We start from the raw sequence: 23,923 nt of genomic DNA on the forward strand, positions 1-23,923 counted from the left end.
TGTTTTTATTTCAGCGCTCGCCGGTTGATTTTCGCGGATGCGTCAGCTGGCGACTCTGCTGGGGAAACTAGAGAAGTTGACCTGTGCTGGTCCTTCTTCCCTAAGCGAGTCTCTCCTAGCGCCCTCTAGGTTAGGTTTTTGGTTGCTTTGTGCTGTTATCTATTGCATTCATGTATTTATTGTTTGCATTTACTGTTTGCATTTATGTTTGCATGCATCATACTGTCATCATGATTGGATTCTGTACAGGTTGGTTCCTCTGACTGGGGGTGGGTGTTCTGAGTGGGGCTAAAACCCAGGCCCGAGTGTACACCTAGGATTAGTGTGGGTCTCACGTTCCTCATTTGCTATTTCAGTATAATGTTGTAACGTGACATACCACAAGCCGGACGAGGTTCAGTCGATAGTGCTTTCCATTGTGGAACATTTCACTTTGGCTTAGTTACTTCTTCTGGGCTATTGACTCTGGTGACCGATCATTTCCCGGATCTTTGGTTTAGACGATTTTAAGAGAGCTACAATGGCACACCCGAGAGGGCAAACCCATTGAGTATCTCCGCCCGATTGTCGAGACTATTATCCGCCTTAGGATGACCTTGTTAGAATTCACCTGTGAGGGGCGGGTTTGATGTTTGCAAGTACAGTTTCTGCCAGTGATGCTGTGACATTGAATATGGTTCAGCCGGATTTATGGATCTTTATTTCTGGACGCCGGAGGTTTGACCTTGGCTATTATCAGAGGGTTCCGTTTATTTCGGATCCCTAGGCTGAATTTAAGGTTGCTCCGTTGGTGACTCGGTTCCTCAGATTGGGTTCAGATGACAGTTGAACGGTTGACTTTGGGGTTTCAGATGGTTGTGATCAGAGTTCGAGCCGAAGCTTCGATCCTGTGTTCAGAGATACACAGCTTGCCAGTCATGTCTGCATCATGTGCATCATAACATGTTTATTTTTCAAAAGAAATGCAAAAGAAAAAAATTGAAAAAAAATTGAAAAAAGAAAAAGAAAAAAAAAACTAATCCTTGCATGCATATCATTTCTCAGGTACATTCCAGAGCTTGATTCATTGATAGAGATGGCAACAGTTCCCGAGCCGAAGCGGAAGACCTGTTCTTATAGTTTTTACCGTGAGCCTCTGACGTCTCTGATTGAGTTGAGCAGTTTGGTGACCAGTGATCATCAGAAGGGGTTCATTGACCAGTACGGGGATATTCTGTCTTTGTTGAAGATGGTAGTTGACCCAGTGCCGTTGCAGACTCTTCTTCAGTTTTACGACCCAGAGCTTAGATGTTTCACTTTCCAGGACTATCAGTTGGCGCCTACTCTCGAGGAGTACTCCATTCTGTTGGGTGTCCCTATTCAGCATCAGGTTCCTTTCCTGGACATCCCGAAGGAAGTTGACTTCAGGGTTGTCGCTAGGGCTTTACATCTGAGTATCCGAGAGATCAGTGAGAGTTGGAAGACTAGTGGAGATGTTGTGGGCCTACCATTGAAGTTTCTACTGAGAGTTGCTAAAGGAGAAGCAGAGAAGGGGAATTGGGGAGCTTTTCATGCCCAGCTTGCTGTTATGATCTATGGGATCGTCCTGTTTCCTAGTATGCCCAACTTTGTCGACTATGCTGCAATCTGCATCTTCATTGGGAGGAATCCGGTTCCTACTTTATTAGCTGACACTTACTATGCCATTCACAGTAGGCATGGTAAGGGTGGGGCTATCAGGTGTTGTCTCCCACTTTTGCTCAGGTGGTTTTTGTCTCTCCTACCAGTCAGCGGACCATTTATTGATGCTCAGAGCACTTACAGGTGGACTCAGAGGGTGACGTCTCTCACCTCATATGATATCAGATGGCAGTCATACCGGGTGGATATGCGAAATGTCATTATGAGTTGTGGAGAATTCCGGAACGTGCCACTTGTGGGGACCAAGGGTTGCATCAATTACAACCCAGTTCTTTCTCTTCGCCAGTTAGGGTTCGTAATGAGTAGAAGACCACTTGAAGCTGAGATAGCTGAGAGTGTGTATTTTGAGAAGAAGAATGACCCTGTTAGATTGGAGCAGATTGGAAGAGCCTGGAAGTCCATAGGTGTCAGAGATGGATCCATTTTGGGGAAGAAGTTTGCTATTGCTATGCCTGATTACACAGATTGGGTGAAGAAGAGAGTGGAAACTTTATTGCTGCCCTATGATAGGATGAATCCGTTGCAAGTGCAACCACCCTTGACTCTTGCTGATACTGTGCCTGCCGAGCAGTGTAAGCAAGCCCGGATGGAGGATCGTCACCTGAAGGAGAAAGAGCAAGATGCTCAGATGGAGTTGTACCAAGCCAAAGCTGAAAAGCCGAACCTGCCTCATCGACTCAGAGACATCCAGAGTGCAGATGTTGAGGGAGTAAGGAGTAAGAAGAGATCTTATTCAGAGATGGAGACCTTGCTAGATGTAGAGCACAGGGAGTGTTTGAGATTGCAGAGAGCTGAAGCTAGTTATCTGAAGAAGATCAGAGACTTGGAGAAGCAACTCAGAGCCAAAGATATCCAGATGAAGAAGGAAGTCGATCAGAGACTTGCATCAGAGACCCAGCATGGGGCAGAGGTTAGTGAGCTTAGAAGACAGTTGAAGGAGAAAATCACTCCCTTACCAGAATGTTCAGAGTGTGAACTGTTGATAGACCAGTGTCACTACTTGAAGACGCTCATTCCCGGAAGTAGCTTGTCTTAGCTTATATTTCCTGATGTTGTGTTGTGAATCACCCCCAGGCTTGTTGGGTCGGATTCATTTGTTGTACTTTGTTGGATATTTGGATCTTTGTTGTATGATCCAGTTGCTCATTTATAGATGAGATTTTGGTTTTTTCTGTATTTCCTGCTCAGTTGTATGATGTTTCTGTATCTCCCTGTTGCTTTGTGTTGTTGCAGGTTGTCTTTTCTTGAGATGAATCAGGCTCTTTGAATGCTTGAGAGATGATCATTATCATGTGCATCATATGCATTAGCATCATATTCATAACATTTGCATAACAGGTGTTCTTGTGCCGACTTCTCACTCTGGTTCCTGTGACAGGCAGGATAGCTGATCAGCGACCACACCGGTACTCTACAAGACTCAATCAGCGCAGAAGTATGGAGCAGGTTCAGGCTGAGATGGCTGAGATGAGGGCGAACATGGCCCAATTTCTGACGATGATGCAAGGGGTTGCTCAGGGTCAAGAGGAGCTCCGTGCTTTGGTCCAAAGGCAGGAAACGGTTATTCAGGCGTCTAACCATGGTTCACCCGTTGCTCCACCTGGTTTTGAAAATGCTAACGTTGTTGCTGCTCCCATTCATGGTTATGCTGCTGGTGAAGAACTTGGGGGTATAAGGATTAATGGTCAACCTCTTGCTGCAGAGGTCAATGTCAGGGCCACCCGGGCTCCGGTGCGTCATCCAGCTCCTTTTGTTGATAGACAAGAGGACATGTTCACGATGATGGGTGAGGACGACGGTGATGTTGCTAGAAACGAAGATAGGGATCGTAAGGTCGATGCCCTGGCTGAAAAAATAAGGGCGATGGAATGCCAGAACTCTCTTGGGTTCGATGTCACAAACATGGGGTTGGTGGAAGGTCTGAGGATTCCCCACAAATTCAAAGCGCCCACCTTCGACAAGTACAACGGTACTTCTTGCCCTCGCACTCACGTGCAGGCGTATTATCGGAAGATCTCGGCATATACAGATGACAAGAAAATGTGGATGTACTTCTTTCAAGATAGCCTATCTGGGGCATCTCTTGATTGGTACATGGAGCTCAAGCGAGACTCTATCCGATGCTGGAGGGATCTGGGAGAAGCTTTTCTCAGACAATACAAACACAACATGGACATGGCACCGAGCCGGACTCAGCTGCAGAGTCTGTGCCAAAAGAATAATGAAAGCTTCAAGGAATACGCCCAGAGGTGGCGTGAGCTTGCTGCCAGAGTTCAATCCCCTATGCTGGAGAGGGAGTTGACGGATATGTTTATTGGCACACTTCAGGGAGTGTTCATGGACCGAATGGGGAGTTGCCCATTCGGAAGCTTCTCTGATGTTGTTATTTGTGGTGAAAGGACCGAGAGTTTGATCAAGGCTGGAAAGATCAACGATGTGGGTTCCTCTTCATCAAAGAAACCTTTCTCTGGGGCACCTCGCCGTAGAGAAGGTGAAACCAGTGCTGTTCAGCATCGCCGAGGGCCGAACAGAAATCAACATCAATACAGACAGGTTGCTGCAGTGACCATTCCTGCACCGCAACAACGTCAACCTCCTCAACAACCTAGACAACAACAACAGCAGCAGCGTCCTTATCAGCCGAGGCAGAGGTTGCAGCCTGATAGAAGGTTTGATCCGTTGCCTATGTCATATGCTGAGCTTCTACCTGAGTTGCTCAGATTGGGCTTTGTGGAGTTGAGGACCATGGCTCCACCAACTGTTCTACCACCTGGGTATGATGCGAATGTCCGGTGCGATTTCCATTCTGGAGCACCAGGGCATAATATAGAGAAATGTCGGGCTTTCCAACATAAAGTCCAAGATCTGATCGATTCCAAGACGATCAATTTCTCCCCTGTGCCAAATGTTGTGAACAACCCTATGCCTGCGCATGGTGCTCATAGGGTTAACTGTATTGAAGGGGTTGAATCTGAAGATCTGGTGATCAGTGTGGATGAGATTCAGACTTCTCTGGAAGTTGTGAAAGGCCGTCTGTTGGATAGTGATGTTCATCCGGGCTGTGATAGAGACTGTTTGGGCTGTGCAGAGTCTGTTAAGGGGTGTGATCTACTGAGGGCTGGTATCCAGGGTTTGATGGATCAGGGCCATGTTCAGTTTAGTAGGGCTGATAACAGAAACCATGGGGCAGTGTCTACTGTCACTATCTTCTTCAAGCCATCTGAAAGGCGCGCGCCTACAACCAGTGGTACTCCGGCTACCATTTCTGCACCAGTTGCCACCAACATTCCAACAACGATCGTCGCTCCGGTCAGGAGGGCTGAGAATAATAATGTTGTGCCTTGGAGGTATGATAATGCCTACCGAAGCAACAGGAGGGCTGAGAACAGGGTCAGGCCTTCGAATCAAGCGCCTGTGACAATTTTTGCACCTGCCAGTAAAGCTCCGGTCATTGCGAGTCCTGCTGTGGACAATGTGGGTGGACCCGGAGGCTTTACCCGTAGTGGTCGGTTGTTTGCGCCTCAACAGTTGAGGGATGCCAATGCTGAGGCATCTGTTAAAGCTAAGGGCAAACAGGCTGTTGTCGATGAAGTCCCTGCTCAAGCGAATGTGCCTGGTGGCTCGTTTGAAAAGGATGTGGAGGAGTTTATGCGGATAATCAAGAAGAGCGATTACAAGATTGTAGATCAGCTCAATCAAACTCCCTCCAAAATCTCTATCCTCTCTCTATTGTTGTGCTCTGAGGCACATAGAGACGCCTTGCTGAAGATGTTAAATATGGCGTATGTACCTCAGGAGATTTCTGTCAATCAACTGGAAGGTGTAATTGCTAATGTGACTACCCGACATGGTGTAGGGTTCACAGATCTTGATCTAACACCTGAAGGGCGGGATCACAACAAGGCCTTGCACATCACCATGGAGTGCAAGGGGGCTGTGCTGTCACATGTCTTGGTTGACACCGGTTCTTCGTTGAACGTGCTGCCTAAGCAAATATTGAAGAAGATACCGATTGAAGGGGTTGTGCTGACGCCAAGTGACCTGGTGGTTCGGGCTTTTGACGGATCCAAGCGTCCAGTCTTTGGTGAAATCACTTTGCCTATAAGGATAGGCCCTGAGGAGTTCGACATTGTCTTCTACGTCATGGACATCCAGCCTGCTTACAGTTGTCTTCTGGGACGTCCATGGATCCATGCAGCAGGAGCGGTCTCGTCGACTCTCCACCAGAAGCTCAAATACGTCTGGAACGGTCAGATTGTGACCGTATGTGGCGAAGAGGACATCTTGGTGAGTCACTTATCCTCATTCAAATATGTTGAGGTGGATGGCGAGATCCACGAAACTTTATGCCAGGCGTTTGAGACGGTAGCGCTCGAGAAGGTGGCCTATGCTGAGCAGAGGAAGCCAAGTGCTTCAATCACTTCTTACAAGCAAGCTAAGGAAGTGGTTAATTCCGGCAAGGCCGAGGGCTGGGGCAAGATGGTGGACTTGCCCGTCAAAGAAGACACATTCGGCATTGGTTATGAGCCTCTCCGAGCAGAGCAGGGGGCAGCAGGTCCGAGTACCTTTACCAGCGCTGGGCTGATGAATCACGGGGCCGTCTTCGCAGCTGATGTGGAAGATGTTGACAGTGATTGTGATCTCGACTGCTGGGTCCGCCCGAGTGCGCCAGGGGAGGTGATCAATAACTGGACTGCAGAGGATATAGTCCAAGTTACTCTTCAGACAGAGTAATTTTCTTTTATTTTTCATTCTGCACAAAACCCTACGTTCTGCCCAAGACGTAGTGGTTCATTGTAGGGCCACATGTTTTCATTGTTTATCATTAATAAAGGACGTTTTGCAAACAATTTTGTGATCCCTGTCTTTCTATTTTGTTTTTCATTTTTCAAAAATAAAAATGGCAATGTTTTTGTTTTTTGTGACTTTCTTGAACTCTTTTTCTAAAATAAAACATCAACATGCAGAAATGATCTTATGGCATCCACTATGAACAAATCTGTTATGGCCCAGTATGATTTCGACAATCCCATCTACCAAGCTGAAGAGGAGAGTGATGAAGACAGTGAACTCCCGAAAGAATTGGATAGATTGTTGAAGCAGGAGGAAAGGGTCATCCAACCTCATCAGGAGGAGTTGGAGATTGTGAATCTTGGCACTGAGGACGCCAGAAGAGATATCAAGATCGGGGCTGCTTTGAAACCTGAGGTCAGGAGCAGGTTGGTTGAGATGCTGAAAGAGTACATTGAGATATTCGCCTGGTCTTATCAAGATATGCCTGGGCTGAATACTGATATTGTGGTTCATAGACTACCTCTCAGAGAAGATTGTCCTTCGGTCAAGCAGAAGCTTCGCAGAACGAGTCCTGATATGGCCGTGAAAATCAAGGAAGAGGTTCAGAAGCAGTTCGATGCTGGATTCTTGTCAGTAACAACTTACCCACCGTGGGTAGCCAACATCGTTCCGGTGCCGAAGAAGGATGGCAAAGTCAGAATGTGTGTCGACTACCGGGATTTGAACAGAGCGAGTCCGAAAGACGATTTCCCATTACCTCACATCGACGTATTGGTGGATAATACGGCTCAATCCTCGGTATTCTCTTTCATGGATGGCTTCTCGGGCTATAACCAGATCAAGATGGCGCCAGAGGACATGGAAAAGACGACATTCATTACACCTTGGGGCACGTTCTGCTATAAGGTGATGCCATTTGGGCTGAAGAACGCCGGTGCTACCTATCAGAGGGCAATGACGACTCTCTTTCATGACATGATGCACAAAGAAATTGAAGTGTATGTGGATGATATGATTGCGAAGTCGCAGACGGAAGAGGAGCACTTGGTTAATCTGCAGAAGTTGTTTGATAGATTGGTCAAGTTCAAACTGAGGTTGAACCCAAACAAGTGTACGTTTGGTGTGAGATCAGGGAAGCTGTTAGGCTTTATTGTCAGTGAGAAAGGGATCGAGGTTGATCCAGCAAAAGTCAAAGCTATTCAGGAGATGCCTGAACCGAGAACGGAAAAGCAAGTCTGTGGGTTTTTAGGGAGGTTGAACTACATTGCAAGGTTCATATCTCACCTAACTGCCACGTGTGAACCCATTTTCAAATTGCTTAGAAAGAATCAGGCAATCAAGTGGAATGATGATTGTCAGAAAGCTTTTGACAAGATTAAAGAGTATTTACAGCAACCTCCAATCCTGATCCCTCCAGTTCCAGGGAGACCATTGATAATGTACCTGTCAGTTACCGAGACTTCGATGGGGTGTGTATTGGGACAGCATGACGAGTCTGGTCGAACAGAGCATGCTATATACTACCTAAGCAAAAAGTTTACCGACTGTGAAACAAGATATTCACTGCTCGAGAAAACTTGCTGTGCTTTGGCCTGGGCTGCTCGCCGACTGAGGCAGTATATGCTGAACCATACTACCTTGTTGATTTCTAAGATGGATCCTGTGAAGTACATCTTTGAGAAGCCGGCTCTCACTGGACGTGTTGCCCGTTGGCAAATGATCTTAACTGAGTATGATATCCAGTACACGTCTCAGAAGGCTATCAAAGGTAGTGTTTTGTCAGACTATCTCGCTGAACAACCGATTGATGACTATCAGCCTATGATGTTTGAATTCCCTGATGAGGACATCATGTATCTTAAGATGAAAGATTGTGAAGAGCCTCTTGTCGAGGAAGGACCGGATCCTGATGACAAGTGGACACTGATGTTTGATGGGGCCGTGAACGTGAACGGTAACGGTGTTGGTGCAGTGCTGATCAATCCAAAAGGTGCCCATATACCTTTTTCTGCCAGATTGACGTTTGATGTCACCAACAACGAAGCTGAATATGAGGCTTGTATCATGGGGATAGAAGAAGCCATTGATCTGAGGATCAAAACACTTGACATTTTCGGAGATTCAGCTCTAGTGATCAATCAGGTCAATGGAGATTGGAATACGAACCAGCCGCATTTGATTCCGTATAGAGATTACACCAGAAGAATACTGACGTTCTTCAAGAAGGTGAAGTTGTATCATGTCCCTCGGGATGAGAATCAGATGGCTGATGCCTTGGCTACTTTATCTTCCATGATAAAAGTTCATTGGTGGAATCATGTGCCACATATTGAGGTGAATCGACTCGAGAGGCCTGCGTATGTGTTTGCAGCCGAGTCTGTTGTTGCTATTGATGATAAACCGTGGTATTATGATATCAAGAACTTCCTCAGGACTCAAGAGTATCCTGAGGGTGCATCAAAGAATGACAAGAAAACCCTGAGAAGGCTAGCTGGAAGCTTTTATCTGAATCAGGATGATGTGCTGTACAAGAGGAACTTTGACATGGTCTTGCTCAGATGCGTGGATAGACACGAAGCAGACATGTTGATGCAAGAGGTGCATGAGGGTTCGTTTGGTACCCATGCTGGTGGTCATGCAATGTCAAAGAAATTGCTGAGAGCCGGTTATTACTGGATGACTATGGAGTCCGATTGTTTCAAATACGCTCGGAAGTGCCATAAGTGTCAAATCTATGCTGATAAGGTGCATGTACCACCAAGCCCGTTGAATGTCATGAACTCGCCTTGGCCGTTTGCCATGTGGGGCATTGATATGATTGGGAAGATTGAGCCAACTGCTTCGAATGGACATCGCTTCATCTTGGTCGCGATCGATTACTTCACCAAATGGGTAGAAGCAGCTTCCTATGCCAACGTCACCAAACAAGTGGTTGCCCGGTTCATCAAGAAGGAGATCATCTGTCGTTACGGAGTTCCTGAGAGAATCATCACTGACAATGGTTCAAATCTCAACAACAAGATGATGAAAGAACTTTGCAGAGATTTCAAGATTGAACATCACAATTCTTCTCCTTACAGACCAAAGATGAATGGTGCTGTAGAGGCAGCTAACAAGAATATCAAGAAGATTGTGCAGAAGATGGTCGTCACGTACAAGGATTGGCATGAGATGTTGCCTTTCGCTTTGCATGGGTACCGTACCTCAGTGCGTACGTCGACCGGGGCAACCCCGTACTCCCTTGTGTATGGTATGGAAGCAGTCCTACCAGTTGAGGTGGAGATCCCTTCTCTGAGGGTATTATTAGATGTGAAGCTGGACGAAGCCGAGTGGATTCGTACAAGGTTTAATGAGTTAAGCCTTATCGAAGAGAGACAGTTAGCAGCTGTGTGCCATGGGCAGTTATACCAGAGAAGGATGAAGCGAGCCTTTGATCAGAAAGTGCGTCCTCGGACATTTCAAACTGGCGATCTAGTTTTGAAGAGGATCCTTCCTCCCGGTACAGATAATAGGGGCAAGTGGACTCCTAATTACGAAGGTCCATATGTTGTGAAGAAGGTCTTCTCCGGTGGAGCCTTAATGCTTACAACTATGGATGGTGAAGATTTTCCGTCCCCTGTTAACTCCGACGTAGTCAAAAAATACTTCGCATAAATTGACCCGCTGGACAAAAAGAACAAAAGAGTCCAGGCAAAAATGGGCATCCCGGCGAACCAAAAAACAGAAAGAAAAGGTTCGGGCAAAAATTAGGGATATAAATGAAAAGAATTTGTACACCCGGTAAGTCGAAAACCCGCAAGGGTGGCTTAGGCAAAAATGGGTATCCCGGTGGATTGAAAACCCGAAAGGGCGATCCAGCCAAAAGAGGGATTAAAGCGAAGACTACAGTCTGAGTTATCTGTACTTCATCGCGCTTCGTCAGCTACCATCTCGAAAGATGTGATCGGTCCAGTCGTTCTTCTCAGAAAGCAAGGAGTTGGGAGGAAAAATGATGATCTGTGGGTTATAACAGAATTGGGAAATAGGGGATGCTGTATTCACATTGCCATTAGGATAGTCTATTTTCCTTTTGTGCGCAATTACCTCTTTCTAGGAATTGCTTCCCAATGTATTCGCCTTTTCAGGCACATTTTCAATCAATAAAAGTCGTTATTCAGAAGAAATAGCTCTCTTGTTTTTATTTTTACTGTTTTGTTTGCAAAAACGTCCGACTTTTTGATAAGCATTGCATATAATAAAACATGAAGGCTTAACAATAACTTGCAGAAGGATAAAACATTTGAAAATCATTTTGAATGTTGAGGACACTTGAGCGTATCTTGTCCATATACCCCTGGGGCATTGTATTGTGCTGTTTTGCAGGTCGTCATCTGTGAGCATTTCCCAGCAGGTATTTCTTCTCCGAGCAAGTTTGGGAGTTGTCAGAGTTTCGTTCCCCTGCAGTGGTACCTGTGGATAATGCCGTCTTTCCTCAGCAGATCCAAGGACTGTTATTCCCAGCAGGTTTGTGTTGACGAGTTTCCCCCGGCTAAGCTCCCCACTGAGTGCCTGGCAGACGTTTCCCCAGGAGTTCTCCCAGCGGAGTTTGTCATGAGAGTGTTGTTCCCCAGCAGTTGGGTTCGTGATATGTTATCCCCAGCAGGGTCGTGAATGCTTCTCCCCAGCAGGGTTGTGAGGGTCTATCTCCAGTATGATGTGATTGTGTTATCATCCCCACCAGAGTTGTTCTCCTCAGCAGAATGGTGTGGGTTTTTTCCTCAGCCGTTCCCCGAGTGGAGCGGGTTTCAAAGAAATATTTCTCCAGCAGAGTTCATCCTATCAGTGGATTGAACGAGTTACTGCGACAGATCGGTCGTTGCATCCCCAGCTGAGTTTCGTCTACCTGTGGGTTGCGTGGGTCGTCCCCAGTGGAATGGAGGTTATTCCCCAAAACAGAGTGGTCCTACCTGAGGTGATTAGGTCTTCCCCAGTGAAGTGCTATATCATTCCCCAGTAAGGTGATCTTGTTACCCCAGAGAGTACTTTCCCCGAAAGGTTGCTTGGTGTTATCTTCCCCAGTGGAGTTTTGAGTGCTTCCCAAGTGGAGTCCCTTAGCGGATTGAGTCCTTTGAAGGATGTCCCCAGCAAAATCTATCCTGTTCCCGGCAACAGTTTTGTTTCTCCAGCATGAGTGAGAAGTCGGTGCTTTCCCCGCAAAGCATTCCTAGATGAAGGCTCTCCCCGCAGAGTATTCCTCAGTCAGAGTCTCCCCGCAGAGTTGGAGTACCTGATCTTTTGGCTCCGTAGCCGGGGTTCATTTGCATTTTGCATGTAGTGATCATTGCATCCTCAAAACGCGTAGCATTTCCATTCAATATGGAGCATTACGCCATAGAAAAATTCAAACATATGCATTCATGTGTTCGAAACCGATCAGACAGTATCCCCGGCAGAGGCGGATGTTGGTTCAACCTGTACGGAACGTTTGCTACAGTTGCTCCTGATGGCGTTCAGGGTTAATCCCCACAGAGGTTTATTTCCTCACCCGTGAAAGGAAAGATTGTTTCTCCCCAGTGAGACCCCCTTTGCAAGTGTCAAGCCTTGCCCTGTCATCTTGTAGATGCCAATATCCCGTCAGCACCCGCGTGTGTTATTTCTTGGGTGTCGGTAAACACCATCTTTCGGTGATTTCCAGTCATGCGTTAGTGTCTGGTCTTCTTTGGTGTCGGTAAACACCATCTTTCGGTGATTCCCAGTCATGCGTAAGTGTCTGGTCTTCTTTGGATGTCGGTAAACATCATCGTTCGATGTTCGTAACGTCGTCCCCTTTCCCTAGTGAAGTTGATACTCCTCTCCGTTGGTGTCGATAAACGTCGAGTTTTTCCCAGTTATCCGCTGATAATTTGGTTGTGTTTTCACTTTCCCTAGTGAAGTTGATACTCCTCTCCGTTGGTGTCGATAAACGTCGAGTTTTTCCCAGTTATCCGCTGATAATTTGGTTGTGTTTTCACTTTCCCTAGTGAAGTTGATACTCCTCTCCGTTGGTGTCGATAAACGTCGAGTTTTTCCCAGTTATCCGCTGATAATTTGGTTGTGTTCGCTCTCCCTAGAAGAGTTTCCTCCTCTCCGTTGGTGTCGATAAACGTCGAGTTTTTCCTATGCGTCCTATGACGTATAGTTGCTTATTCCCCGCAAATCATTTGGTAATACCAGATGATTCCCCTCAGAATATTCCTCCTCTCCGTTGGTGTCGATAAACGTCGAGTTTTTCCTAGTCGTCCGATGATGTCTAGTTGTACCCTTCCCCGAGTGGATCTACCTCCTCGTTGGTTTCGATAAACGTTGTGTTTTTCTCATTCGTCCGCGAACGTTTGATTGTATATCCTATTCCCAGTCATTCATTAATGTCTGGTTGATTCCCAGCCAGAATTCCCAATAGACGTCCTATTCGGTTTCCGGTTGTGATGCCTTTCCCTCGTGAAGTGGCTTTCTCCTTCTCCCTTTCGTCCGATGACGTCTGGTCGAGTCTCCCTTTCATCCTATGATGTCTGGTTGAGTTTTCTCCTTCTCCGTTGGTGTCGATAAACGTTGAGTCTCCCTTTCGTCCTATGACGTCTGGTCGAGTTGTCCTGGTCGTCCCCAGTTGATTCTCCTTCTCCGTTGGTGTCGATAAACGTTGAGTCTCCCTTTCGTCCTATGACGTCTGGTCGAGTTGTCCTGGTCGTCCCCAGTTGATTTACCTCCCCGTTGGTTTCGATAAACGCTGAGTTTTTCCTTATTCGTCCTATGACGTCTAGTTGTGCCTGTCCCCGAGTGGATTTACCTCTCCGTTGGTTTCGATAAACGCTGAGTTTTTCCCACTGCGTCCGCTGACGTATGGTTGTATCCTTTCCTGGTCGTCCCAGTAGAGTGGATTTACCTCTCCGTTGGTCTTGGTAAACGTTGAGTTTTTCCTAGTTGTCCGTTGGCATCTAGTTGAGATGATTTCTAGTCCCATTCATCGTGTGTCGATGTCTGGATGTGGTTGTACTTCCGAGAAAAGAAAACAAAAATAATAATTCCCAGCAGTGTGCAAATTTCTACGGTACTCGGTATTCAATCCCTGTTTACCCTGAAAGTCTGACAGCCGTTGCTCTCATCCATTCGGGTTCCCAGTTGATTGAATAGGGGCAGCTGTAGCACCTCAAATTTGCACCCTACCATTGTGTACATTCATTTCATATTAGGTCATAGCATTAACAATGTCCACTGCATAACATTGCATTGTCCATGTGCTCAAGTGCAAGCTCAGTTAATGAATCAAGTCAGACTGATCAGGAGAATCAGTCAATCAAGCAAGCAAGTGCCATTTTCATTGAGACAAAGCCCTAGGGTTGTTTTTTTAAGCTCATATGGTCCAAGGATCATTTTGAAGTGGTTTGGCCAAAGATTGGATGCTCAGAAGTCATCAGTCATGGTTCAGTCAACCAGAAACCCTAGAAAGTCAACTGTGATCAACCGTGGTCAACTGTGCCCGATTTTATGGATTGGAAGGTGGGAAATGGTTTGAAAGGCTTCATTCATGTCCATATAAGTTTCGTTTGACATATCAAAGACCAAGGTTGAAGGATTTGAGCTCAGACAGAAAGTTTCCAAAAATAGCAGGTGGACCTGTAATTTCAGCTGCCCAAAATGGAAACTTTTTCCCCTCAAAATAACTTCATCATACAAGCTTCAAATGGAAAATTGTCCAACATGAAAGTTGAAGATCTTGTTCTCACCTTTCCAAAAAGTCCAAGAACTCAAAAATCCAATGTGTGGTTTGCAAAATATGGCTCAGTGAATTTCAGAAATGACCCGTAATCAGGAGGCCATAACTACCACATGCTTTGTCCAAATTGCAAGTTCTTTATATGCACAAACTCCATTTAACATGTACTTCAAGGGTGCATCATTGGATTTTTCCAAAAGTGGCCAAGGCAAAAAGTCACTTTTCAACTGGACTGTTAAATTGGATCAGGGGCAAAATTGTCCAAATGTCAAAATATTTGGAATTTTGAGATGAGACCTTTTGCAACACCTCAGGAATGGCATTTGGAATGTGTTTGAATCCTCATTTCATGGCTAGGCTTTGCAAATTGAGTTTTGGTTTGAAAAGTGCAATGGTTGAAATTGGACATTATGCCATCAAAGGGTGAAATTGCAAAATACATGACCAATTGAAATGAGAATTGTTTCTACACATTACATATGGTATTTTGGACATGTTTGAACCAAAATTGGCTGCTACATTGCTTTTAAAGGGAAAAGAGCAAAAAAGGCCAATGCATCACATAAAGCTCATTTGCACTAATCACCATTTTTTCACTAATCAAGATTATTGATGGATTAAGACTTCATATATATATTTAATCTATAACAGAATTCAACACTAATCATTTTCACAATCTAACAGAAAAATTCACAAAGAAATTTCTCTCATCTCTCTCATTTTGCTCAAAAACTTCCATAACACTCTTTGGCTTCAATTCACCAATCTCATAAATCTCTGAGCGAATTCTTGACAAATTCATCATCTGTATTGGTTGTTGATTTTCTGTTTGCAGGTGGACTCAAGAACCACTCACAAATTGCAACTGTTGAAGCAACCTGCACCTTCCATGGCAGTCCGAGGAATCGTTCGATTCACTCATCCTTGAGCTAAAAGAATTACACCATACGCATTCTGAAGCAACGCACTCCGTCTGTTTCGCATTTTGAGCTCTGCAAATCGCCAATTCCGCAACTGTCATCAAGAAAGGTTGGATTTCGATCATCGCCATTTGCTGAATTGAGTTAGGGATTGTGTAGTGCATTCATTGTAGGTTATGTAGCAATTTGTGGTTTGTATTTTCATTGAGAATTGGTTGCGTAATTCGCAATTGAAGTTTCGATGCCGTTATTTATTTCCATCGATTCGTGCTGTATGTTAATCTATAGACAAAATCGCATCCATATTCGTACTCCTGGTGAAAAACCGGTTCGACCGGTATATAGTTTATGCGTTTCCATTACGATTCGTTCAAAACCTAAAATCCCAGCTGAAGAACTTGAACGCAGATGAAGAACATTCATAGTTTTCTGGAAAATCGCTCTGTAGATCTTGCTCCTTCCGTTTCAATTGTGAATTGGTGTTTTCCATCGCCAGAACCTATCAGAGCCTGACACGTCAATAAATGACACGGCAACGTTTTGATTCAGGAAACGCTATTTACAATTCTGCCATTAGCTCCTATTTAATTAAAATGAATCCTAAATAATTCCAAATAAATATTAAATAAATATTTTAAAACTTCTAAAAATCATATAATCTTCAAAAATAATCCAAAAAATGCAAGACTTTTTTTGTTAATCATCATTTTTTCTCTACTATTTTATAGATACAAAATTAAAAATGTTGCTTGGTAAAAAATTTGTATTGCCCTAGAGTTGTTATTAATGTATGCTATTTCCATATGTTGTACCATTTTAATTCTAAAACCACCATGCTTAATCCAAATTGATTGAAATTTTAGATAATGATTCTTAACTCATCCCTGGAATTTTTGACATAGGTTTCATAATTTTTGGGCCTATGGTTTATTATATATGAATTATTGAATTTGAGTGTGAATATATGTGACATCAAGTGGTATGCTGGATTCCCCTAATTGTTTACCATGCTTCCTTTAGGCCAATAGCCTTGAATTTTTGCATGAAGCATCATTAATATGTTAAGATTCAACATGATTTTTTGTGGATTTTTACAATCCATTTTCAATGTGATTAATATTTTTCCTTGCTGCCTAACATTTTAGAGCTTCACTTGTGTAACATTTAGTGTACATGTTGCCAAATGCACATACTTAATCCAATGACCATGAAAATTGATGACATAATTCCTAACATGTTAAGCTAGCATTTAGCTTTGGTCCCATGTATTTCTAATGAACCATCATTGTTTACCATCTAACTGAAGTGGATGCATATTTTTGGGCTTCATTTGATGTTGTTTTTGCATGCTTCGTCATGTTTAATTAATTCCTATTGATCTACTAGTCCAAATGACCTGAAAATTGACATGAGGCTTGTTGAATGTCCTCTGTTTAGGATAGAATTTTTGTAGGATTTTTGGAGCCCTTTGGGCATTTATTTGAGTTTGATCTTGCTGATTACTTATATGTGACTTAACATTGCATCTTTTGCCTTCCATGTTGCATAAAACAAAATGAGTGCATAGTTTGGATATGGGACCAATTGGGATCCCTTTGTATTTGAAATAGCTTGACTTTGATCATGAATTGGTTGCTGTTTTAACATTTTTCCATCTTTTTGACCCTAGGCTAGTCCTAGTGGTCATGTTACTTACATTTGAAGTTGGTTGTGCCTTTTCAGGTTAAGAAGTTAAGGATTAAGGAAATTGTTCCACATTTGGGATTGTCTTACTTGACTTATAAACTAATGTGTTTGTTTTGTAGGATGTTTGGTTCATGTGAGCCTTGTGCTATGCACACCATTGATTGATTGTACATTGTTAATTGACTCTTATGTTGTTACTGTTTAGCTGCTTGAGTACTGATTCTATTTGATTGTTTTCAGGTACCCCTTTTAGTTGCTCAGTTCTCTTAAGAACTTGCTTTGCTTTGCTTTGCTTAAGCAATTTGCATTGAGGTAGGCCTCCTAATCTTCATGTAGTCTGGAGACCCGGCTTGTTATTTGGCCGGGCAAATTGTCTGAAGTCCTCCTTAAGAGGCAATGATTGTGATTGTTTACTTTTCAAGCCCAAGCAGGTAAAGACCTCAATGAGGCAATTGGTGGAAGGTAGGGATATGCAATCTATCCCCCACTATTCTTGTTGTGTCATCCCTCTGCTCACACTGCTGTGTGTTGATGCATTGGGATACAAGCCCAAGATCTTGTACAAAGTGTACAGTGTCAGAGTCTTCGAGTATAGAAGGGTTCCCACTTTCTGGACCCATGCTCATTTGTCTATTAGCTCTCCCTGGCCAGGGATAAGAGCTGTGAGGTCTCATCCTCACTTCATCCTTTCATCTGCTTCACCTTAGCCCCTCAATGGCAAGGTTAAGAGCACCATTCACCTGTACAGTTGGCCTCAGTGCCCTACCCTTGTGTGAGCCTCTTGTATGTGTATAGAGTGTGCTTTCTGTTATCATGCTTGTTTGATTTGCCTCTTAGGTTAGCTTAGCCTTGCCCTTGTGCAAGATAGGCTGTGCTTGACTTTGCTTCCTGTGCAAGTCAGGTGTGCGTGGCTTGCTTCCTGTGTGAGCCATGCTTAGGATAGGTTGGCCCTCGTGCCATTTAGCTAGAAACCATAACTTAGGGTTGATTTTGCATGACAACATCTAGGCTCGAGTCGTAGTCTCCCTAGAGTTGTGTCTCCCTCTGTTATCTGGTTAGGCTAGAACTTGTATCCCTGCGTAGGGGAACTACATCGCCCTGATCCTTGTTCCAGACGAGGTATGTAGGCAGGAGATTGAGCTGATCTCTCAGGGCGCCGTTTCTTTGTTTTCAACCCCTTTGTGTGTGTTGTTGTGTGCTCGGAAGCTGATGTAAGTCCATCGAGTGGCATTCGGGTTCCAGTGTGGGTTTGTTGGGTTCGGATGCTGACATAAGTCCAGTGATTGGCTGTCGGGCTCCATGTTTGCCACCCTTGTGTGTTTTATATGTTTGATTTGTTTGGCGTGCGTGAGCCGAACTACGGTAGCTCTGATTCTCGTTCCCGACGAGATACGTAGGCGTAGGATGCGATGTCCTATCGAGCCCCTTCTTCTAACCCCACCTGTGTGATCCGGTAGCGTGTGTGTGATGTATGTTTATAGCAACCCTATCTTTCTAGAGCGTGGATCCCGTCGAGTACGACGGACGTGAGGGGTGCTAATACCTTCCCCTTGCGTAACCGACTCCCGAACCCATTCTCTTGGTCGCGAGACCATGTCCTTTCCAGGTTTCTCTGAGCGTTTCCTTTCCCTACCTTGGGATAAATAACATTTAGTGGCGACTCTTTGCTGTTTTTATTTCAGCGCTCGCCGGTTGATTTTCGCGGATGCGTCACATACCATGCATTCCATACCGCATAATGCCTAGAATGTCAGTCGAAATGAATTTTCAGATTTACAGACGAAGCGGTTAAACCAATTATCGAATGTGTGTCAAAAAGGCGGGCGAAAAAGTTTCAAAATCAAGCTTGCAGACATCAGTTTTATTAATCTATGTTTCACGTAGTTTAACATGGTATGCTCGATTTATTTTTCAACTAATTTTTCGGTCACCTTTTGATCAGCTCGAGCCTGTTTAACCGATCAAAATTTATTTCAAAATTAAAAGAAACGTTGTATTTTTCCAATAAGTTTATTTCGCAATGATCATTTTGGTGCATTCATTTTAATTTTTCGAGCACTTTTGCGCCCGACCTTTATCCATTTTGAGACATTTTATTTTTATCTCTTTGTCAAAATGTTTGATTCAATTAATTAGAAGTTTCTACGTCTTTGTTTCAGTTTAATATAGTTTTTTTGTTAGAATGATTTAATTTAATTTTAATTAGTTCTTAAAACTCATTTTGTTCTAAAACTTTGAAAAGAGGGACATTTTGGTATTTGTCTCAAATTAATAACCCTAGTTTGACACTATAAATACTAAAGATGCTGGTGAATGAAAGAAGAAAACCAATAGATGCCTAGCGACGCAGACCCCAAATGCCCTCTCTCTTCACTCTCCACCTACCAACAACCGGATACCCCCACGTGTAGTCCAACAAAAACATTAAAAGACACACTGCCAGAACTCATACAACAACACACACTCATAAAATCACCATCCTCCTCACCCTCCATCTCTCTCCACCTGCTCCCTCCACTCTCAATCCGCCGAAAAATCACCACGCCGGCAACCACAAACCTAATGCTTCCTCAACCTCCAATCTCCACCCTTCATTCTTCTCCACCGTTCGTGTTTTTATCGTTGTTCATCCTCACCTCCACCCAACGACACCAAAAATCCTGCGAGCAAACCCTCAAGCCGCCGCAAGCCCACCATCTACCGTCAAAATCATCCGTCTTCACCACTCCAAACACAACCACCACCAACCACCACGAAAAACGCCCTCTCTAAACCAGCAACGCCGCTAACATTCCTTCGAAAAACAATCGAAGAAATGTACCAAAAGAAAACACAGCTCGAACACATTATCCTCTGTCTGGATACCTACGTCGGTTCAATTGAAAAAACACACTCAGATCTTTGGGTTTACGAAAATGATGAAATGGTTCACCGTGCTGTTCGTATGTTCCTGGACTCTTCAAGATCTTCGACGAGATCCTCGTTAATGCGGCCGATAATAACAGAGAGATCCGTCTATGGATTCGTTGAAGGTTACGATAGATCCGGAAGCGAACGCGGTTTCTGTTTACAACAACGGCGACGGTGTTCCGGTTGAGATTCATCAGGAGGAGAAGATTTATGTTCTTGAGTTGATCTTCGGTCACCTTCTTACTAGTAGTAACCATGATGATAATGTGAAGAAAACTATCGGTGGACGGAATGGTGATGGTGCTGAGCTCACGAATATTTTTTTCACTGAGTTTATCATTGAGACTGTTGATGGTCTTCAATGGTTCTGATGAAGATGTATGAGATTGTTGAAGCTTACCTTGGCTCTGCAATTAAGAATGATGTTGTTACTGTCCCTGCTTACTTTGTTGATTCTCAGCGTCAAGCTACCAAGGATGTTGGTGTTATTGCTGGTCTTAATGTCATGTGAATCATCAATGAGTCCACTGCTGCTGCCATCGCATATGGGCTAGACAAGAAAGCAACAAGTGTTGGTGAAAAGAATGTCTTGATTTTTAACCTTGGTGGTGGTACTTTTGATGTCTCTTTGCTTACTATTGAAGAGGGTATCTTTGAGGTGAAAGCCACTGCCGGAGACACCCATCTTGGAGGTGAGGATTTTGATAATAAAATGGTGAACTATTTTGTTCAAGAGTTCAAGAGAAAGAACAAGAAGGACATCAGCGGTAACCCTAGGGCACTCAGGCGATTGAGGACTGCATGTGAGAGGGCGAAAAGAACTCTTTCATCTACTGCCCATCCTTTAATTGCTTGTGCATCTCATATACGTGCATATTCTTTTTATATTTATAATTTGTTTTTAATTATTTGATCACTTATTTATTCATTTGATTTCAAATTCATTTTGAGAGTGAACAATAAAAATTGAATGATTGAGAATTCCACCGATTTATTTTCTGAAATCGCCAAATCCTTTTTCTCATTAAAATCTGCATCTCATATACGTGCATATTCTTTTTATATTTATAAATTTTTTTAATTATTTGATCACTTATTTATTCATTTGATTTCAAATTCATTTTGAGAGTGAACAATAAAAATTGAATGATTGAGAACTCCACCGATTTATTTTTTGAAATCTCCAAATCTTTTTTCTCATTAAAATTGGAAGAAAAAGATTATCCTTGATGGAATATCCAGTCATAATCCCGAAGATTAGGCTCAAGTTGTAAGAGCTTGTAAGCCATAAATATTCGTCTTCTCTCCAAAACACCTGTAAATATCACAAACCATCTTCTTATTGAAGTTGGAAGAAAAAGATTACCTGGATGAAATATCCAGTCGTAATCCCGAATATTAGGCTCAAGCTGCAAGAGCTTGCAAGTCATGCATATTCGTCTTCCCTGCAAAACATTCGTAAACATTCGAACCATTTTCTTAACAAATTGGAAAGAAACAGACTGCCTGGGTGGAATGTCCAGACGTAGTCTCGAGTATTAAATCCATTTCCACGCTCCCCCCTCATTTTCACTATTTTTTCTCTTTCTACACTCTTACTCTCTCTTAACCATATCTTCTTTCTCTGCCTCTGTGCTCCCTTTGGCCACCCCTCTAACCTAACAACCACAATCCCCACCACCCTATTCCCTAGGTTTCAGGTTGGTATTTAACCAGAAACTTCAAACCTTTATACACTCTATTGTATCCAGAAGTAGTTGATAGATGTTCTAACAAAGTCGATTAAGACAAATCAATTTCTCCGCTTGAGGGATGAAATTGATATTGTTAGGTTTTGTTAAGCTAAATATGAATTAAATGATGATACTAGAATTAATTCATTTTCAGAAACTTGTTGACAAAGTTTGTTAGATACTAGTAATATTTTAGTATTTTCTTTAAGTCCCATTTGTATTTAAGCAAATGAGCGGTGTGAGTACTATTATTCTTTTTGCAGTCTGTGCGCAACCATTTTATTACTTTTTAAAAATATGACGGAAAATCTAATAAAACGATTAAAATCTAATAAAGTCTAACAAAAACGAATAAAATAAAATCTAAAAATTATTAAAATATGACTAAAAACAAATAAAGTGAAATAACGTATCTACAATATTTTTTTGGATTTTTTGAAAATGACAAAATAGAAAGAAAAAAATGGAAAATAAAGGAATTTGCAATTTCTTGAAAATAGAGGATTTTTTTTCTAATTTTTTGGAAAAAGTTCGGAGCAATTCGAGACAGAAGCTTATAGAGTCATTTAATGAGTTGAGATACTTACCACTATATTACAACCCTGAAAATAGACAAACAAATATGAAAAAGAAATAGGGGGTTCAAGGTTTCAGAAACTTGAATCGTAAATAGATAAACATAAAACAAATATGATGAACAAGTTAATCTACTAGTTTGGTTTCTGATATATAATCGATTATTATCATCCCAATTACTTAAGTGGATTCGATTAGTGTTCAATTACAACATCGAACAAACAAGAGTCATCGATACTATATGAAGAGTGTACTTCTTCATATTCTCGTGTTGAAGATAATTAAATAGGGGCAACTGTCACACCCCAATTTTGACTCTGAATCGCTGATTCAATACATTCATCATAGTTATTGCATCTCTGCATAGCATACCATGCATTCCATACCGCATAATGCCTAGAATGTCAGTCGAAATGAATTTTCAGATTTACAGACGAAGCGGTTAAACCAATTATCGAATGTGTGTCAAAATGGCGGGCGAAAAAGTTTCAAAATCAAGCTTGCAGACATCAGTTTTATTAATCTATGTTTCACGTAGTTTAACATGGTATGCTCGATTTATTTTTCAACTAATTTTTCGGTCACCTTTTGATCAGCTCGAGCCTGTTTAACCGATCAAAATTTATTTCAAAATTAAAAGAAATGCTGTATTTTTCCAATAAGTTTATTTCGCAATGATCATTTTGGTGCATTCATTTTAATTTTTCGAGCACTTTTGCGTCCGACCTTTATCCATTTTGAGACATTTTATTTTTATCTCTTTGTCAAAGTGTTTGATTCAATTAATTAGAATTTTCTACGTCTTTGTTTCAGTTTAATATAGTTTTTTTGTTAGAATGATTTAATTTAATTTTAATTAGTTCTTAAAACTCATTTTGTTCTAAAACTTTGAAAAGAAGGACATTTTGGTATTTTTCTCAAATTAATAACCCTAGTTTGACACTATAAATACTAAAGATGTTGGTGAATGAAAGAAGAAAACCAACAAATGCCTAGCGGCGCAGACCCCAAATGCCCTCTCTCTTCACTCTCCACCTACCAACAATCGGATACCCCCATGTGTAGTCCAACAAAAACTAAATTCAGAATTTAACTATATTGAAAATAAATAAAAAAATTAATTGAATTCAATAATTTGCATATATGTTGAAAATAAATGACATAGTCAAATGCACACAAACACAATACTCAATTTCTTATATAACTACCAAAATATATTAGAATATCGGTAGGTTCATTTTAAATTTTAATGTATATCGAGATGATTATTTATATGATGTTTGAATCTTAGAATTTACATTATCTTCGATCCACAAAATGATGAAGAAACATTCTTAGAGGGTATTAAAAATTTAAAAAATTTATGCACTTATTTTACATTTTCAATTTAATTTTAATGTTTTATCTTGTATTTATATGATTCTAACATATTTCTTTCAAATAAAATATATGTTTTTTATGTGATTAATTCATATCATTGTTTCAATTATAATTTATAATAAATTATTGTAAAATAAATTTAATAATTATATCATGTCAAAATAAATTCTTATCATATTTAAAATTTAATAAAATATAAATAAATTATTTGCACCCGCGCGGATCTTTATCTAGTTTATTTATTATTTCAAGTACAATGTAAGTTCAGATATATAAAGTAGTGTTTAGTAAAAACTAAATTGTAAATACACCAACAATCATATTAGAGAATTTACTCTTCAAATAAAGTTTGATTTGATTACATAAGTTGTTTAATTTCTGACACAAATTCATATATTTAGTTTGGACTATAAAATCATTGTTAGATTTAATTTTAGTTAGAAAATATTCTAATGATGTTTTTGCTCTTTAAAATTTCATGTAAATGGACTTATTTCAAAGTATATATTTTAATA

The 23,923-nt window shown here is 42.0% G+C and overlaps 1 protein-coding gene and 1 pseudogene across 1 annotated transcript in view; both read left to right on the forward strand.

Moving 5' to 3' along the window:
- Window positions 1–23,923, forward strand: part of LOC127097276 (embryonic abundant protein VF30.1) — a 71,323-nt gene that overhangs the window by 21,361 nt on the left and 26,039 nt on the right. The gene's annotated exons all lie outside the window — the stretch shown is intronic.
- LOC127093680 (heat shock 70 kDa protein 3-like) lies at window positions 20,081–20,632 on the forward strand (annotated as a pseudogene).

This window comes from Lathyrus oleraceus, chromosome 6 (assembly GCF_024323335.1).
Source record: "Lathyrus oleraceus cultivar Zhongwan6 chromosome 6, CAAS_Psat_ZW6_1.0, whole genome shotgun sequence".
Taxonomy (NCBI): Eukaryota; Viridiplantae; Streptophyta; class Magnoliopsida; order Fabales; family Fabaceae; genus Lathyrus; species Lathyrus oleraceus.